The sequence below is a fragment of the Onychomys torridus genome, chromosome 18, assembly GCF_903995425.1.
Source record: "Onychomys torridus chromosome 18, mOncTor1.1, whole genome shotgun sequence".
NCBI classification, from domain to species: domain Eukaryota; kingdom Metazoa; phylum Chordata; class Mammalia; order Rodentia; family Cricetidae; genus Onychomys; species Onychomys torridus.
The window spans coordinates 18,099,801-18,121,132 of NC_050460.1; the positions used below are offsets into that span (position 1 = coordinate 18,099,801).

General features: G+C 37.5%; 1 protein-coding gene across 30 annotated transcripts in view; it reads right to left on the minus strand.

The window, feature by feature from the left end:
- Rims1 (regulating synaptic membrane exocytosis 1) overlaps nucleotides 1–21,332 on the minus strand; it is a 499,782-nt gene that overhangs the window by 418,494 nt on the left and 59,956 nt on the right. The gene's annotated exons all lie outside the window — the stretch shown is intronic.

Genomic DNA, 21,332 nt, shown 5'->3' on the forward strand with positions numbered 1-21,332 from the left:
AGCTATCCCCCATCTTCCAAATTCCCTTCAATCTGAGGAGGAGGAGGAAGAAATGAAGGGCAGGTTTACATGGGAAGTGTGTACAAGTTCTTGTGCAATAAATCTTGAAAAGCTGCTTTACCTTGGGCCCTTCATCATAAAATAAATGCAGAAGGTAGACAAGATAGCTAAGCTCCAAAGGGCAGCGTGAGTTGACGATAGTCTTACTCTCATGTTGACAGGGCTTAGAGCACCAAAGGGATCCCCTGGCCCAAACTAGAAAATGCCTCCAACTGAGAATGCACTTGAATATCTTAGATACTTCTTAAAGCAAACCTAGCTTTAAATAGAAAAGTCTGGTTATAATACTGAGGCTTGACATTATAGATTTTGCTAACTATAAATGTCCTGAGGTTCTAGGACCACCCCCCAAGCATGAGCCTAGTCCTTTCTAGACTCTTTCTAGAACTTTTTTGGAGACTTGGATACATTACTCAAAATTCAAGCCAATTTAGTTTATTCTAGGATATCTCTGATGAGGCAATGGTAATAAACTGTTTTTGTCAGAGAAAAAGCTGCATGGCAAAATTCTCCACTTCTGAAAGAAATCATACAGGTAGACACGGACACAGAAATATGCATACATGGACACACACTACTCATTCCACCAGCAAGTACACTCAGAAACCACTATGTAAATACAGTGAGGGAAGAAAAGGAGCTATTTCAAAGCCTCAACACCTTCCTCTTGGGATAAAGGCTAACTCTGGTGTCTCTGAATGCCCAATAGCTGGTCAAGAGAGAACAGAGAGAAATATTCCCGGGAAACACAAAGCCTTTGGCGACTATCATAGCTTCATGAGGAAGCTATTCATGTACCAGCATTAAGACAGCTTGCAGGAAAGCAGCTGTTAGAAGCAATGGATGAGGATTTCTCAGGCTTGGAACTTCAATCTCACTTTCACAAGGTGTAATGCCCAGTAACTTAAATTTCATAGCACTGAAAAAAAAATCTTTGACAATTCTCACTCATCCCAAAATAGCATATGCAGCCTGTTTGATCTACATGGGCTGGCTTCTGAAAATACCACCAACTTGGAGAATTTCTGAAGAATTTGAGAATCAAGATTCTGCTTTTTCTCCCTTGGGGATCAAGTATTTGTACAAAGCTTTGAAATAAGTCTACCACATAAAGATTTTCTTATTCTTTGATGAGGCTGTTTTCTAAGAATTGCAGATTATTACACACCACAGGTAGTTTTCTAGGCCAAACTTAAAAAAAAAAAAACTGCAAAGCCATACCTTTGGAAGAACACTGTCATTCAATATCAAGACCCTGTGGTTTGGTTTTAAAATTGTATTACTTGGGGCATATTTCTTCCATCTGAACTTGTTACCCAACCTTTCTGAGAGAAAAAAAAACAACAACTTGATTTGAATTTCTGAACTTTGAAGCACAATTAAATCATAAAAATAAACATACTACTCTTCAAATACAATACCCTTAAAATTGACTTAAATATAGATACACATTTTAAATTATTTCCTTATTGATTTTTTGGTATTGGGAGATTGAACTTAAGCAAGCATTCTGCCACTGCTGTAACTCCACTCCCACTTGTCACTAAATTGCCCAAGCTAGTCTTGAACTCACTCAGTAACCCAGGCTCCCCTCGAACTTGTTACCTTATTGTCTCCAGCTTCCTGAGTTGCAGGGATTAGAGTAGCAGCGATTAAAGAACTGTGTGACTGAATAAGCTTAATTTAGACATAATTCTAAAAAGACCAAGACAACACCACATTTCCCATACTGATCTTTATCCACAAGACATATATATAGTCCTTCAACTGATATATCTAGTTATTGAATCTGAGTTTTGAGGGAAGAAAGTTTGTTTCAGATTGCCTAATTATTCAATCAGTTTAAAAGGACTTATAGTCATGACGATATATATTCTCATATTGTTTAATCTGAATTATTTTTAGATAAAAAAATCTTCCATATTTAAGAAAATTTGATAGGGAAAGACAGTGCAGAGGTTCCTCCATCTAGTACTCAAGCTGAATCCATTTCAGGTTTAACTAGAATTTCATCACCTTGATGGAGAATCCCACGGAAAATGGCCAAACTCTATTGTAGGAACCCAAGGTCAAGATGCCCCAGCTAACTTAGCTTCTGGTTAAATTGTCTGTTTATGCAAAATTCCCTTCAGCTAACTGCTTATCTTATGTAGTGGATAGCCATCCCAGCATTGGCCTGGAAGTTCCAACCCCCACTGAGGCTTCGGTAATGGTCACGCCCACAAGGCGGGGCGGAGGAGGAAGCGGAAGACCCAAGAGAGAGAGAGAGGGCTCCCGCTCACTTGGTTCGGGGACCCTGGACACAGGAGGTAGACTGAGCAGAGTTCTCCAGAGAACACCGCTAGACTGCGCCATACCTTTGCTAGACCCTACAACCTATCCCTTCATTTGTAAGTTACCCCACAAAATAAACCTCCCTTTTAACTACAAGGAGTGGCCTTAATAATTTCACCAATAATCTTAGCTTCTGTTAAACTGCTTGCTTCTGCAAACCTTCCCTGCAGCTGCCAGTGAGATGCCAGGATGTGTATTTTGCCTTCAAAACCTGTGCTCTGGACACTCAGGGCTACACATAGGTCCCCAAACACTTGGGTTTAGTTCCAGCTGGTTGGAATGAAGAATTTCAATAGGCTATAGCTCAGAACAAGACATACAGTTTTCAGAGGTTGTTGTTAACCTATAAAGATTAACATCCCTTTAAAATCATAAATGAAACTTATCTCAGTTTGTACAGTTACAATCTTAATTTTTTTGACAGTTCTAAGGCATGGAATTTGTTTAGGTCAAGACATTAGACACATTATAATGGTAAGGTCCCTTCATTCTTTAAGAAATGGTATTTTGGTGTGTTAAAGTTCTCTCCATGATTTACTTCAACTACATATTCAGAGACCACAAATCCTGCTATGATGTTCACTTCCTAGAATCTTTCCAGTCTGAGCAATATTTAAGAGGCTTTGTCTTCAGTTACACAACATAAAATCAGATGTGGACTCTTACAACCTTGTACTTTTGTGTAAGCATTCTCTTACCTCTCAAACATCATAGGAAGACTTACACAAATAAGGTATTGTGCAGCTACCTCTGGGGAATGCTCCTCCTGACCCCACCCTCACCACTGCTGGGTTTTAGAATGATTGCAATCAATTCAATGAATGGCTGCCAATTGCCCACTCAACTACTTCTACCCTTCCATGCACATACGTGCAGCAGAGAAATTCACATTGCCACAAGTCTGTAGATGAGACTAAGGAAAGGCTTTCACCGCCTAACTGAATGTGCTTCCAGATACTAGAGTACATGAACTGAAAATTCGGAATTTCTGTCTCTCTCTCTCTCTGTCACTCTCTCTCTGTCTTTCTTTCTTTCTCTGCTTCTTCCTTGATTCTTTGACTTTCCATTTTGCTGCTTGTAATTGCTACCCTCTATCAAGCTTCAACAGAAACTACCATGACTACTTTACAAAACTTTATCCAAATTTAAACTTTAAGCTGTTTGATTTTTTCATAGCTAACATCAGGCAACTATTTCCTGTGCTCTCAGCTGTTGCTAACAGAGTATAGCTGTTGTTTTCAGTCTCATGGTTTTCTTATTATTAGTGAAGACAATTCCAGTTAAACAGCATGGAAAAAAATGGGTAAGCTGATGACAGCTTCCCAGGAATTACTGGACTAACCCATACTTGCTTTAAAAGCATAAGAATGGTTAAAGTGAGGATGAGAAAATGAAATATTTGAAACACACAGTCTTCTGATTGGCTGGCCAGAAAAAAAGCAGCAGCAGAGGCATTTCCACTGGCTTGCTTTCCTTTTCACTCTCAAAATATTTCAAGTTGTTCTCAATCACATCACTTACCACTAAGTACATAAATATATGCAAATTTCCTATCTCCATGCTGGTACTCCTTCTTAATCCCAGTCATACATGCAATTGCCTCTCTGGCACTGAATATTTTACAGACTACTAAACAGCAACATCTTAAGTGATGTGTCATTCTTCCAAACCTGATTCCCCAGTGGGTATCTCTATCTTGACCGGGAGTAAAAAATCTCTCTCTAGCTGTTAGGTCCAAACTTTGGACTTTGCTCCTCTTTTCTCCGCACCCTATACCTAATCTACCATTTTCAAAAAGGGCCTACAATCTGACTGTGCCTAATCTTCATTCTACAGACATTATTTTACTTTAATTATAAACATCTGGTATTCATTTGGAAGTCAGACAATGTCAGAACAACAGAGTTGGTTCTCTCCTTCCACCATGTGGGTGGGCCCTGAACATCAAATTAGGGTCATCAGTTTTGAAAGCAAGCACCTTTATGTACTGAGCCATCTCACTGACCCTAACAACATATTTTTAGTGAGTTATTCAGCTTTTACCCTTGGTATGTTCCTTGAGTTTATTCTCAGCATAGACTCAAGACTCTTTTAAAAAATAAATCGTATGAGACACTACTATCCACAACTCTGCCACGGCATCCCACTCTTTTCATGAAAAAAAAATGCAGCTTCTTTAAGCCATCTTTCAGCCTATTATAACTTCAGGAGCTCACCTTTGTCCTGCTACATCCCAAGTACCCCCCATCCCAACATTCATCTCACATTCTCTGCTCAGGTCTTATATGACTAAACTTACCTTTTCATGACTTGATTCAAATGTCAGTCTTTGAGGTCTCCTACCCCACTAAGTCTTCTAACTTCTACAGTGTGCCCTCCATTCCCAAGCATCCTCTGCATTGCCCTACTCCACAGAATTTATATCTCATGTTTCTCATTGCTTAAAATAAGAGTTTCTCAAGAATCAAGATATTAGTTTGTTTGGTTCATTAATACATGCCAAGAGCTGAGAATTTTCCTGATATACACTTACTAAGTATTTTTTTAAAAATTAAAAGCTATAGATTTCAAACTTGAGTGGCTAATTTAACATGCTAAAATACATGACTGAGAACATAAGATATATATTATTTCTTGAAATTATATCACATTTCTGTAAGATATTTGAAAATACAATTTATAATAAACATTATGATTTGAATTAACAACACTATTTTATATGGTTCTTGTTCTGAACAAAGTTATTTCTTAGCATATGACTAGGTAAGTAGGAATCTCTATATATCCCTCCGTGTGTGTGTGTGTGTGTGTGTGTGTGTGTGTGTGTCTGTGTACTGTATAGTCAAAACATTAGTATCATCTGTCTTCCTCAATCACGCTCCACTGTATTTTTTGAGACAGGGTCTCTCACTGAAATTCAGCTACACTGTCTAGACAGCAATCTCCAGGAATCTTCAATGCCCCAGCATATGGATTACAGGTACACATGACCATGCCCAGCTTTTTTTTTTTAATGGGGATGCAGGAATGGGACCCAGGTCTTCATGCTTTTACAGTAAGCACTGAACCAACAAAGCCATCTCTTCAGCCCATGGGGAGAAAAAACCTCCTTAATGACAAATAACTGCTTTGCATATTTAAATAACAATATTTTAAGAAATAACACCTTAAAATTGTATATAAGAAAATATCTTTCAGTGGAAAAAAATGAATCTTTTGGCTTCTGTTTTGTTTTGTTTTTTTTCTAAACAGGATCTGAACTTCATATTCAACATTAATCACATACCAAAGTGTATATATTTCAACTTCATATCACTATGCAAAGACATATAGAGATCCCACTTGATAGAAAGGGGGAACTTAGATAAAGAAACTGAAGATCTGAGAGATAAAATGACATTTCTAGACTTGGAGAGACGATCCAGAGAGTAAAACACTTGCCACCAAGCCTGAAGATGAATAGAAGAGGGACCCAAATAGTAGAAGAAGAGAATCCATGGCTTAGAGCTTCTCTCTGATTTCCATCTGGAGGGCATATCACATTCACCTTTCCCTCTTCCCCACATATAAATGAGTTCACAAATTACCATGTTTAAAATTTCTGATAATGATAAATGGCAATTGTTGCTAGTTTAAAAAGCCAGGGTTTGGATCAGGTGACTGTCATACCCCATTTATATGCAGCTCTTTGATGCTAAGAGGTTAAAAAAAAAAAAAGGTATCCAGTGTGTTCAATAATCTTTCAACACCAGTATTTTATGATGCAGGTACACTATTAAAAGCTTTGGAATGATCCCACATGTGTGTGTGGTCTACAAACATAGCTTACAAGACCACATTCTTCAAATGTCATAGCAGTGTTGACAGCCAGAGGTGATAGCAGCTGAAGTAGAAACAGAGAGTGGCTTTGATCCAATGGAAGCATTGTAAAATTTAATATGCAATGCAGTTCCTCTGACATCATAAAGATTTATACAAAAATGCATCAAAAAAAGATAAAAGATCAATCACTTTAAGGGAGAGTACAGTTGATAAAAATCATTCAGGTATATTTTACAAAAAAAAAGTCTTCAGAAGCGATCTCATTCCCATTCACTAATTTGAAAAGAGGAAAAGCTTCGACAACATTATCTCATATGCCATTTTATATTAAAACTTGCACACTGATGTCAGTCCCACAGTGAACAAATGGGCATGATGGCTTTTACCTGTAAGATGGAGATGGAGCCAAGGAAACTCTCCACTAGGAGGAGAATATGAATGTGAAAAGCCAGAGGTACTAATCACAAATCACCAGGGCTTCTTCTGCCACCAAGGTGTATTCTGGGAACTCACAAAAGCTACACCAGGGAGGTTTTTATTTTAAGAAAAGCACAAAGACAGGTGAAGCTGATTTTTAACCTTAAGAAAGGGAAATGGCTGGCCATCTTTCAGAATGAACCCTGAGAGTCTGGCCTTGCCCTGCAAAGGACAAGTCACTGGCATTCAAAATTCTAGACAAAGGATCCTATAGGAGAGATGATTTACTATTGAGATTAATGTAACATTTTGAATTTTGAAGAATAAAACTTCTTTTCTAAGACAGTTAAGGATAAATAAATAAAAAGAAACTAAGTCTCTGCTCCTCTCCCTGTCTTAACAGCCATTAGTATGCTAACATGTTTGATTCTACAAAATCCTAAGGCTGTTGCAAGGATATCAGCATAATTTCCAATTAACCTCTTTTTTTAAAGATTTATTTTGCGAGTGTGCATATGTGTGGAGTACACACATGTGCAAGTGTGTACATGCACACACAGGAGCCTGCAGAGATGAGGAGAAGGTATATGATCCCTGAAGCTGTGTGCTTGAAACTGAACTTTGATCCAATGAAAGAGCAAGCTCTCATAAATGGTGAGCCATCTCTCCAGCCTCCCAAACAACCTATTTTTAATCTGAGCTATTGTTTAAACAAAATCAATTTATTTTCCCATTCACCATTCTTAAAGTATTATAATCACGTACAAATTCCATCTAGTTACATACCCCACACATATGTCCTCTCATTTACATTTCCTTACTCATGTGAATGCATTAAGAGTCAAAGGAGCAGAGAAAAGCATCCAATAGCATGAGGCCTCAAGTAAGGCTTTGAGATGAGAATAGAGAGAGAGAGTGCCAATTTAATGTCAGTGAGTTTATAAGAAAAAAATGGCTATGTAATAATGAAGGTAGTGAATATTGATAATTTGTTGAAAATCTGCATTGAGAAAAGAGGTAGTTATTTGTTTGTTTGTTTGTTTGTTTGTTTTGGTTTTGGTTTTTTTTGTTGTTGTTGTTATGTTTTTCGAGACAGGGTTTCTCTGTGTAGCTCTGCGCCTTTCCTGAACTCACTTGGTAGCCCAGGCTGGCCTCGAACTCACAGAAATCCACCTGGCTCTGCCTCCCGAGTGCTGGGATTAAAGGCGTGCACCACCAACGCCTGGAGAAAAGAGGTAGTTATAAAAAAAGAGGTCTTTTCATACTGATGACACATGTCTAGATGAGGTATCACCATGGGAAGGGAAGAATTTCAAGACTGAGGTAAGTCTATCTAGAGCCTTCTTAGGAGGTCTTTTAGACACAGAAGGAAGCTGCTGGGGTTCTGTTTGTTTGTTTTGTCAAGGAGAAATGTGAACCAGAAAAGTCACAATCCTTAGTATCTGAGAGAAAGCGCAGAAAAACTGCAAGGACATCTAATTTTCTCTGGACATGGAGGAAACAGTCTGTACCAGCTGACTAGATTTGTTGTGTTCCTCTGGAAGCCATGGCATATCATGCTTCTGTGTGGAACACATTGGATTCCAGTTGTGCAAACCTAAGATCCATCCATTCATTTCCACTGAAACACCTAATATGGCAACCACAGACTGTCATGTCCATACTCACTCACATAAAATCTGTACTCAAAGAAAACCACATAGATCTTTTTTAATAAAAGAAAGCATAGTGATATAAAATCAGACAATATTATTGCAACAGTCTTGGGACTAACAGCAGTTATCTTAAAGAGAAAATTGTTTACAGCCTTTAGTGCTTTCATTCCATTTGAAAAGAGTTCTAATGTCATTCACAGCTGATTTATCTGCCCTGTAGCCCCAATGGGAGTCAATGGTTTAAACTGATGGCTGTGCTCCAACAAAGCCAGAGCATGGCTTATAGAAACCACCACTGAGCTGAAACCACCACTGAGTTGAAAGAGTGAAATAAGAGACACTGTTCTCTCTGCAATAACACTACATTAAAAAGAAAAACCAACACACTCAAAAAGAGGCATACATCTTAAATTTTCTTCAATTATTTGAAAAGGCATCTCAGCAAACAGAGGTGAATTTAGATGTGAAAACTGAGTAACAAAGTAAATGGAAAATAGCAGTTAATAATACTAGCTGACATTCCTTAGCTTTTCCAGTGAGCCCGAGGGCGTGTCACTCATTTCTTCAGCAAGGTAATCTCATCAGACACCAGGCACTGTACTTGGTGTTTTGTGAGAAACAAAAACAATATTCAAGTTACAAACTGACTTGTGAAACAACACAATTCCCTCTTAGAAGGACAACTTTTGGAAACACATGACACCTGTTAAATGTTTTTCTTTGTCATTTAAATGTTAGTAATACCTACTAAATATAATTTGTTTTTTAGATAGAGACCCAAATTTAGCCTAGGCTGGCCTCAACCTCACTAGAACTCGAATTTCTGATCCCCTAGCAAGAATTATAGGTGTATGCTACCACACCTGTGTTGGGAACTGAACCTAGTGCCTTGAGCATGCTAGGCTAGTACTCTCCCAGCAGAGCTACATTCCAAGTCCAGTAGCTACAATTATAATTGAGCATTTCAAATGGTAGGCACTAGAGTTTAGTAGACACTTCTTGCCATGTTTGGGTGTTGTGCAAGAACAAAAGACAGTTGTACAATGGTTTGCTACAATCACCATGCTTATGCTAAAACTATAAAATCAGGTAGTAGAAACAAGAAAAATGGAGAGCAGTAAGGGAAAATGCTGGAGATATTTTACAACTTTTCTGATTTTTAGATAACATTTTAGGGTAGATCTGTGGATCTAAGAATGCCATTTCTCCACAGGGCATTCATTTTCTTCTCTCATCTGGGAGACAGATGACTAATAAATAGCTGTTGAGAGTCCACGACAGTTCCTTGGTGGGGTTTCTGTGGATTTTAAATAGATAAAATGATCTGGGAAACTAAATTTACAAAGGCATTAATGAAATATCTCAGTCATTACATTCAATTAATGGTAAACAATTTTGCAAACACTTCACTTGCCTTGAGAATTAAAGAGTTAAAGGGGCCCATCAAATAAGAATGTCTGTTGCACTGTGTAATGTGTGTGAATGCATAAGTTCCTTGAGAGAAATAGACACAATTCATTTGTTGTAAATAACTGATAATTTAATATGTCAAGAGACCATAATGCCTCCTTTATCTGAATATGATAAAAGGACAAGAAAATTCAACATGACACTTTGGTAGCAACTCTAATACTTGAATATAATTGCTTTTAGTCATGATTTTTGTGGTAAGAAGAGAAGCAAATAAATATTGCAAATATTATTTTGCATACCTTTCATCCAAATTGATGAAGTTATAACCAGCCACTTAGAAATATTCATTTAGGGCAACAAGATTTCTCAAACCCACTGGGACAGAGGTACATCCTCCAAACTTTCTGATCTTTCTTGATCTAGTAGAGCTAATGTGTCAATGGATATGCAAAGGTTACTCCACATCACTTAGGTGTCAAATTTGCATCTACCTAGAACTTGACTAAGCACTGAGCATGAACAATTAAGTGGAAAGGGGCAGAAAGAGAACAAGAGGAATAGAGAGTTTGCTATGAGATCATGTCTCCTAGGAATATCAGAATTTCCACATGTAAAGTCTCACTAACATGACTGTCTACATAAGATGAACAAGGACAAAAAATAGACATGGTAGCATGGACAGGAGAAAGACCACGAGGTCACAACGCTGCACAAGGAACTGCAAGCAACTAAGGAATGTTGAGAGCAGGAGAAATAGTCTTCTGCAGGAAAGAGTACACCAATTGGCTGTCTAACACCAAATGGTCAGCCCTGAAAAGATACACACAAGCAATATTTTACAGACTGAACTGTTTGTATTTATATATTTAGGTCTATGTATGTATACACATATATGCATATATCAACAACTATTTTTTTTTTAAAAAGAGCCCATGAATTAAAAGAGATGAAAGAGGGGTACATGGAAAGATTTGGAGTGAGAAAAGGAAAGGGAGATATGATGTAATTATATTATAATCTCAAAAAGAAGCACAGATTAAACAATGTATCTAAGTTGTTGTCCTCCTTTGATACTCCCACATACTTCTCAAGATCTTCAGAGAACTCCACTAAGCCACTGGTTGTCGAAACACAGTCCAGAAATGGAGTCCTGTCAGAATTCATAGTGCTCGTGAGAAAACTCCAAGAAAACAAGACAAGAGTCTTGTGACCTCAGTTTCTTCAAAACAGGGGATTGTTGTTGGAGTGTGTTTTCTGCCCCTCCCACGCGTAGCAGATTGTAATGAGTTCACTTCAGATTATTCATTACAACTGGCTATTGCTATTTGTTTATATGCCTCTATGGGAAAATATGGTTTTTTTACAGAGTGCGACTTGTCTACCCTTTCAACTGTACAGGTCACTCCTGTGACTCCTCTCTCCTCTCAGGGTGTAAGTCTTCTGATGCTCTGAATAAGACTGGCCATTGCCATTGCCATTGCCATTGAGTAAGACTTTAGCCTGCCGCATTTCTCGTCTCCATTCTCCCAGCCCGCCACCAGCTCTAGTGTGGGACAGCTGATACTCACAACCTCAGTGCTGCTATGGCTCTTCCTGCTCTCAAATGGCGACTCTTCCTTTAAAAGGTAGCTCAAAGTCACCTTTCCGTGCTGCTAGACCTTCCAAATTTATTTTTCCTTAAGTACAGGGCCAGAGTATTGCCTTCTGACATGTCTCTCTTTTCACACAGTCCAGGAACGTTTCAGATCCTCACCCCCATGGACAATACATCCAGAGCTTTCTTGTTTGGAGGTATTTCATCCATACAAATCACTTATTTTCCATCTCTTCCTTTTAATGCCTAACATAGCTCATTCACCAACCCAGGTAAATCGGCTTCACATTTTTAGAGCATGTTTGAAACTTGCATCTTATTCCCATTTCCTTTTTTCTTTCCATCAAATTCTCTGCTGCCTCTTCTCTCTTCATTTTCAGTCTTTCCTAAAGTCAACTCAGATGTCCAGAACTCCATGAGGACTTCCAGACTTAGCACTCTGATTAGTACTTTTTAAGTATCTTCTAATAACACAAACAATACATGGGCATGAAATATTCTATTTAATAACAGCAGCCTGAATACTGGGAAGAAGCTCAGAACTGTTTACTGGAAAACAGAACACAAAACAGTATTTTTTTTTTCTAAAGTCCGACCAGGATGCCCTATTGATCACAACATTTTGTTATTAAATTGTTAAAAATCGCTGGCATAACTGATCAACAAATGCTTAGAGACACCTGCTCTATGCCACACTCCATGCCAATTGCTATGATCATAACCTGTAAGCAAGTTAGTCTGTCCATCAGTCACAGCCATGACCATAATAATAACTCACATCCATGTAGTTTTTATAAAAGTAACTTGTTAATTCACTCTGCATTCACTCACTCATTTGATCATGATACCAACTCTGTGTGATAAGGAGATAGGAAACCATTCCTTGGCATGGTATTTACAAATACCTGTTTTGTAGATTTCTCACAGTGTAAGTTGAATGAGCTGAGCCTTATTATATTTCTGTAACATTTTATTTGCTTGAAGCTTTTTAAATTAATTTTAACTTAAAAACTATCTTCAAGTACAGTTAGAATAATGTTAAGAGTGCTCTGCTCTTCCCTTTTCCAAAGACAGCTGCATCTTCTCATGTAGTGCCAGCCTTGTGTCTGAGACATGATGATGAAGGTTGGAGTGAATGGATTTGAGGCACCACACTAGGTATCTCAACTCTGGCAAAGTAAATATTGATATCAATGACCTCAACTACGTGGTCTACATATTCCAGTATGAGTCTACTTATGACAAGTTCCATGGCATAATCAAGCCTGAGAAGGGGAAACCTGTCATTAACAGGAAGGCCATCTCCATCTTCTAGAAACAAGATCTTGCTAACATCGAATGGAGTGATGCTGACGCCCAGTATGTTGTAGAGTCTACTGTTATCTTCATCACCATGGAGAAGGCTGGGAGTCACTTAAAGAGGGAGCCAAAAGGGTCATCCACGCCGTCTGCCCTTTCTTTAGAAGTGATGCCCATTCTCCCCGCTTTGATGCTGAGGCTGGCATTGCTCTCAATGACAACTTCATAAAGTTCATTTCTTGATAAGACAATGAATACAGCCACAGCAACAAGGTGGTGGACCCCACAGCCTCCAAGAAGAAGCCCTTGGACCATTACTTCAGCAAGAATAAAGAGAAAGACAAAGGCTCTCAGCTTCAGCTGCTGAGGAGTCCCTGTCTCAACTCAGCCTCCAACATCTCCTCTCACATTTTCTATCCCAGAACTCCAGAAGATTGGGTGGGGCTTAGGGAGCTCAACTATCTTGAATACCACCAAAAAAGTTCACTGTACCCACAAAAAATAATATTAAGCATAGAATTAATAATGTAATCAAGACTGTATCTATTTCATCAAACTATCAAATATAAAGTATATTTGTTTTATAAAATCTAGTTCCAGTTTCTTACACTTTCTAAATGCTTGTATACTGTCAAGTGATTTAATGCTCTCAGAGGTTATAATCTCAATTATACTATTGTGTATATGACTAATGCTCACGTTGCTTTGGGCATTACTCCTAGAACTTTAACTATCTCTAGGACTCATTTGGTGCCTACCTCCCAGTTATAGATCCACATAAATAGAAAAACATTATAATACTCTAAGACCAGAGTTTGTCTTCCCCTCTATCTATCCTCTGTCAAACATTGGTGTGCATACACTTGAGCTCAGCGCTCTTGGCTCCCCTTTCCTGTCTCTTCCCTTCTTGTTGATCAGTCCTTCAATTCTCTCTCACCAGACAAGTGCTCTGGAAACCTAACTAAATCTAGATACAGTTTTGTTTTGTTTTTTTTTTTGTTTTTTTGTTTTTTTTTAACCAACAATTCTCTTTAAAGTTGATGCCCTACATTGAACAGTATTGTCACCCTGGGTCTACATGGAGGAATACAAACATAAATTTTACAACCCTCTGTAATGGCCAGGTCACAAAGAAAAACTAACAGACAAAAGCAATATTCAAGGGAAATTAGTTGTTTCCAGAGACTGTTAAACATTCAAATGCTGTGGAGGGGTTTTCAAATGGTGGTCTTCTCTGTCTCAACCCAGACTTAAAAAGCTGGAATTGGGGTTTAGGAATTTTAATCTTATTAGCTCCCCATTTGATTATAACATGTCAGTCAGGTATTTGGGAAAGACTGAGGACAAGGGAGCCTTTCATTCTTTACACTAGAATGTGTGAGTCTTTAAAGGAAATGAAACCGTAAGAAATCTCAGTAGCCTGGACCACATGATCGCAGCCTCCCATAAAGCAGCTTTCTCTCAATTACTTGAAGTTACACCCTTAGCTTTTATGACAGTCAATATAAGAAATAGCTGTTATATCATTCTCTGCCTTGGTGAGGTCAAGTATTAGACAGTTTGATTCTTTCTTATGAAACTTCATATTAATTGCTTTATATAGCACTAATAAAATGACATTACTCTGTTAAAAACATACATGCCTTAGTCAGGACAAGAAAACTCAGAACAAAACTCAAGTTTATGTCAATTCTGTTGACACAGACAGTGTGTTTTAAAATTTCATGTTTTTCTTAGCTATGGGTGTTAATTAATTTTGCTATTTGTTGGCTTTTTATATGTATACTGGCTTGGGATCTGGTCTCACATCCTCATATTTATATAGCAAGCAATAAGTATCAATGTCTATTACCTTGTCTTTTATGTGAAATATTTTCAGGGAAAAAAATAGAATAACACAAAGACCTGTCCATCTTAGAAGAGCCTCAGAAGCTTGTAATTTTTTCAAAGAAAAAAAAATCAAGCCCCATTTTTTCCTAAGGTTGTCTGTCATACTATCCTTGGAACTTAGTAGAGCTACATGAAATAATAACCATTCGGAAGATGACAAGTGCAGTCAATAAACGAAGTTCAAAGTTAGCATTCTCAAAAGATTAAGTCATGGAAAATTTCCCTATTGTTAAAATAAGTGTCACCATAGAAAACGGTTCCCTGGTCTGGTATGGGAAAGATTGCTAAACAAGCCATCTTTAAACTAAGCTGGTGTAATATGGAGCAGTTTTTAGAAAATGGTGTTCATTTAGGGGATAACAATGAGACTGTGCTGTACCTCCTGAGATATTTGTATTCTTCAACTTCACTGCTAGGTAAATTGTTAGAAATGATGCTATAAAATAATAAAGTTCAGAGTACTAACATGTCTTGGTAATCCTTACATTAAGGCCAGCCTGGCTACATAAGGAGGCTCTGTCTGTAAATAATGGAACAAACATTTTAGGTCTGGAAAATAAGCACACAGCTCAACACATAGGAGGTTCATTCTTCAGAAAATACCATTTTAAAGGACATGTTTTCCTCCAAGATTATTCATTAAATTCACACATAAACAGTGCACAATCTATTTGATAAAGTATTTTTAATGTCTAACCAGTAAATATGAACTCACCATAGAAATGGATTTTGACCTAAACTAACAATTTCATGCAAAGTCCAAAGTTTCTTTCTTTTCCTTCCACACAAGAAAACAGCAATATACTTACATAAATTTTAAGAAAATAAGAGGACATAGGAAATTTTAATGTGTTTTATTGAAATTCCTAAATATGAAATATGGGGGGGATGAAATCTTTTCAAAATGTATACTGTATCTGTCATGATATTAGCAGACAATAAATATAATAAATGCAATATTTCTGATATTTGTACATGAGAAATTTTTCTATTGAGAAATTTCCAAAGACAGAAATTTTTTCTAAAATTACATAACTGCCTCATTTTGTAAGTTTTCCATTTTTTCTCACATGTAAAATTAAATAATAAACAAATACAAGAATGGGAACCTTAGGAAGAAAAGATAAATATGCCAGACCTCATCTACCTTGTCCATGTGCAATTGTCTATGTAACTCAACTCAAAATACCCCTTTACATAGACTAAGGCCAGGCTGGGCTAAATAGTGAGCTTGGCAGTCTAGGCTACAGAGTGAGACTATGGCTCAAAATTTCAAATGTTAAATTTCACTTAAGAGACATTATTAAGGATGCAATCACACAATTATGGACTGATAAAAAGACTCACATTATCTTACACATGTTCTATATCAATTGGTACATGAATGCATGTATGTGAACATGAAATACAGGTGTTTGTATTGGGCTTGGACTCAAAATAGACAAAGAATTTATATAATTCAGTAATAAAATGTGGTCAATAATAGTGTTTGCTCCAGAGAAATAAAATCATGTCTATGAAATAACTTGTAGAAAATGCTCATATAGTTTTATTCATGATAAGTAAAACTGGAGGGGATACAGGTGCTCATAAATGAAAGAACAGATTAGTGTGTTCATATAACAGGATGTACTATGACAGATGACAACATGGATGAATCTCAAAAACATTTTTAAAAAAGAAGCCAGACACAGTGATTTTTAAGACATAATTTAATTTTTACAAAGTCCAAAAGGAGGCAAAAAGTAAGTACAGATGACAAGATTAAAAAAATAGGTCCCTTTGGGTGGGAGGTGCACTCTGTCAGGGAGGTAAGGAGACTTTTGCCTCTAACTGTCAGCACTCATCAGTCTGAGCGCTTCAGATCTGGACATTTATTGTTTGTTGGTTACATATCATTAAAATATAAAAACAAATGACTAATTCTCATAATTTAAGAATATACCATTTTCCACAAAAATAGAATATAATTTAATTTTCACCAGCAAACAGTCATTCCAATGAACAAACATGGAAGCCAGATAATGAATACACTTTTTCAAAGTTCATAATTTATTCCTTTCTATACCATCAATGTCTGATAGGTAAATGTAAATATAGTTAAAGCTAAGAAAGTATTTTGTGTGGAAGAATTTTTCATCATGATGAATTATTAAATACACATGAAAATCTTCAAGGAGCTTTTTAGTAGAGTTCAGGAAGAGAGCAAACTGTGGCATGACATACTAAAAAGCATTCCCTCTTGCAAAATATATGCAGATTATTTAAATGGTAAATTTGCATATAGTATTCCCCAGAAAATATTTCTTAAGAATTATACTACTAGGGCTGGAGAGATGCCTCGGTGGTTAAGAGTACTTGTTCTTGCATAGAAGCTGAAATGTTTCCCAGCACCCACATTAGGCCACTGACAAAGGGCTCACAATTATTCATAACTCCAGTTCCAAGGGATCCAAAATCATCTTCTGACCTACTCTGGCACCAGGCATGCATGTTGTGTACAGATATGCATGGAGTCTCAAAGTACTCATGCACATAAAATAAAATAAATAAATTTTAAAAAAATGTATAATTCTACTACCATGTATTTCTGGGAACATGCTAAAATATATTTTTGAAATATCTATTTGAATAGATATTTGAAGGAATCAGTATATAATCTCTGTAAAATTGAAAAGACATGGCTTATGGAATACGATAAAGTAAATGCTATTTATTGTAAGAAATCCTTACCTTAGTTGATTTTAAGATCAGTATCTCATACCAAAATTTCTTAGTTATTTTTGCTAGAAACATACTACAAATGAACAATATCATAAAAAATCACAACTGATCTGTTACTTTAGAAACTTCCAGAATTAGTGACCAACACGATGGCTCAGTGGGGAAGGGCGCTTGCTGTCAAGTCTGATGATCTGAGTTTCAATGCCTGGAATTTACATGATGGAAAGGGAGAACAACTTCCTGCAAATTGTCTTTGGACTTCCACATGCATTATTTGGCTTGTGTGCATTCATGCTCTCTCTCTCTCTCTCTCTCTCTCTCTCTCTCTCTCTCTCTCTCTCTTGCGCGTGCATGAGCGCACATGCGCATGCACACACACACACACACACACACACACGTAATATTTAAATATGGACCTTTTGCATAGACATAAACAGGACTCTAAAGGTGATGCTTCAGAGAAATACTTGTAAACTTTCAGTCTGTTCAGCTTGGGAGAAGTGTGAAGATGCTCCCAGACCTATAACTGTGGTGTCCTTTGAGCTGCTGCAACCTAATGGTACCAATAGAGGAGCAGGTGTGCTTGCACTGGCCTGCTTTCCCAATGGAAATTCAGCCCTAACTGGCTTTGGAATCCTGAAGAGTCAGCTGGAAGCCACTAAATTAAGCTTATTTCAATTGGATCATTTGTCTAAGAAGTGTGGTTTTATATTATGGAAGGAAACTAGGTCTGAAAGGGAAAAGAACAGCAGAATGGGAGAATATAAGATGATAGGTTAAAATAATGAAGAAAAAAAGCAAGAATATGAACATATTTTCATGAACAATTTATATCAGATAGTACAGTTCTTAAAGTTTTGTTTGCACATTGGTTTTGATTAAATTATTGTTTAAATATTTATCCTTTCTCACCCACCTCACTGCTCCGCTTCTAACCCAGCCTAACTAACTACACCATTTGTTGTAGCCTGGTAGAAGCTAAAGCACCTGCTGACCCTCAATTTGGAGCTGGGCCATGATACCTGCTTTGGATGATGCACAATATCAGGTATGGCACCAGGAGAAGCTGAAAACCTGTCCTGGCATTACATACAGTGTGTCTTCCTGAACTGCCATGTAAATCAAACCTGAAAGTTATGGAACAAATGTGGACCCAACCTGAAGCTTGAAGCGAGTCTCTTGCCAAACCCCAAATACATCACATCACCTCACCAAGCCAAAGGAGCATGAGCAAGCCCAGCTGCAGCCAGCAGGGACACTTCACCCTCCCACAGGCACTGATATTTGAAGGGCTCATTTCTTCCCTCTCCTCCAGAGTCACAGATTGGTCCCATGGGAATATGTTTTGTTCAATGCTTTGAGGTAGACCTTTGTTCTCACTGTAGCAGATACAAAATCTACCTAGTGTATCCTCATAATAACCAAGTCTCAAATTCTCCGAGGATGGGACACATACCCCACCCCCCTATTAACTACTGATTCCATTAACCTCAAGGTCCTCACCATGCACTGATTTAGGCAGAAGAAATTTATAACAATTATCAATGAGAATGATCAAAACTTTCATGAAGTGCCAGGCCTTCATTTCTTGTTTTACTCCCTTCTAGCTACTTGAATATCACCTAACACATTATACATACTCAATATTTAAGTGTCAGTTAGACAGTTAAATATGCTGGAAGTCTCTTTATCTAATAGATATAAAGACTATATTTTATAACATTCTTTAATATACTCACCAAAATGACAGTTAAAGAAATTTGGACTTGAGTTGGGAGTGAGGACTATGGTTTAAAATTACAGATGTTTTCCTTGAGTTTCATAAATCATTGCATGTAGGACCCCCAACCACTGCACACAACACTAATCCTGTACAATATCATTGTTCATCATGAATCGGGATTGGGTCTGCCCATGGTGGGTTTCCACATGGTCAGCACTCTGTTCCTCTCTTTTAATGCTGTGTCTGGCCTCAACCCATGCAACTCAGAAAGCATGACACCCACAAGTCCAACCTGGAAGCTCCATTATCACCTTCCTGGGAAGGAGGAATACTTTCTCATAACAGTGCTGGGATGAAACAGCGAGACACGAAGTTACAAGACACGAGTTTGAGGGCGAGTTTGCCACACCCCTGCATTGACACACTTAGGTAAACAAGTTTCTCTACCTCATTCTCATCAGAGTAGGCATGATGGATTTCTGTACTCTCTTCTGGAAAATTATTTGCAATGAACAAACTATATTGTGCATAGCATACGTTGTGTACACGCCAACATTATGCAGTTGTGTGGTGATATTTTATCTTTGTCCCCCAGTAAAGTTTATCTGAGGATCAGAGGGAAAAGCCAGCTACTATATTAGCCATAGAAGTCAAGCAAAGGTAGCACATGCCTTTAATCTTATCACACAGGAGGCAGGGATCTGTCTGGATCTCTGTGAGTTCAAGGGCACACCTGGAACAGAGCCAAGCATGGTGGCACATGCCTTAAATTCCAGCACTAGTTAACCATAAAGATCTGCAGGTCTGTATAGACAGACAGGAAATGATGTAGCTAGACAGAGAGAGGAAATGAGATACAGAACAGAAAGGCATATAGGCGTGGACATACAGGAAGTAGCTCTCTTTGGCAGAGGACCTCCAAGTAGAGATCACCAAGTAAGAACATAGCTGGCTTCTTTCTGTTTTTCTGATCTCTCAGCTTTTCACTCCAATATCTTGCTCTGGTTATTTTTTTTTTTTGTTTTTTGTTTTTTTTTTTTTATTTGTTTTTTGGTTTTTGTTGTTGTTGTTTTTTAATTAATAAGACCATTTAGCCATTTGTCCTACACAGTTGCATTGTTTTCTAAAGGCAATCTTTCACCAACCTTGAAATACTACATTGGGGGAAAAAAGATTCCAAAATCACTGAACGTCAAAATGTAACAAACATCATCATTACCAACTTGGTGATGGTGATGTCAGCAATGGTTCTGATAATGAGGCAAATAAAATCTCTCTATTTAAAATTAATGCAGAAGAAAGTGTGTCTGTGTGTGTGTGTGTGTGTGTGTGTGTGTGTGTGTGTGTGTGTACCTATGAGATTAAGTGGCCTATAGTGCAGAAGTATTAGATTCTCTTGGAGTCGGAGGTACAGCTTTCTGATATTGGTGTTAGAAATCAAACTCCCATCCTTTGGAAAAATACTAAGTGCTCTTAACCACTGAGCCATCCCTGCAGCCTAAACATGCAATGAACAGCTAAACAAGCTGTAGCCAGGATGAGTCTTACATTACAAAGAAGTAAGGAAAAATGTCTCTACTATGTGATCAATCCAGCAAAGAATACATAATCCAAATAGGTCTCACAGATACAAGGCAAAAATTATTAAAAAAAAAAAAAAGTGTTCTAGCCTTCACATATCTAATTTTGATTTCTTATGCCTTCCAGTGTTCCATGGTGTGCTCACCAATACAATATTTGATTTTTGCATGCTCATTTAAAAAAAGAATTAAAATGTCAAGTTTTGCAGATCCTTCTTGTATGATGTCTCATTTTAAATGCTATCTTATCTCTGGAATGCTAGCTTTCTCGGTAAAAGCAGCTCAATGTAATATGTAAACATGACAAGCTGACAACACACGAAAGGCTGGCTGCAGGTGCTCTTCTCTCCCAAGCTCTCTTTTCTTTAGGATGAAATGTATATAATTTTGTCACTTTGGACAAAGATACATTGGTATTATAGCACTTAAAACACAGCTGTGAAGGTGGAATCTGAGGAGAAAAATGTTTCTGGAGAGATGCTAAAATAGTAAGCTACAAAGTAGATCTGAAAAATGTTTGGACCAATGTCAGCTCACAGAACATAGGAACATATGTGTGGAAGGGCTTTGGGGGAAAAAAAGGCCCTGGTAAACCTAGTCTTCCTAACAACTTGTTTGTTTTTAGTTCACATTTTGTCTTACTTAGTTCACCATAACCAAATCTTTATGGTAGGCTCCAATATGTAAATCTGTACTATTAAGAAAGCTAAATAGTTAATATCTAGATTCATGGTTTCTTCTATATAGACTATTTTAGAAGTTGAAGGGTTCTTTAATATGTCTCTCACTGTGGTATGTGTGTTGCATGTGTGAGGAACACG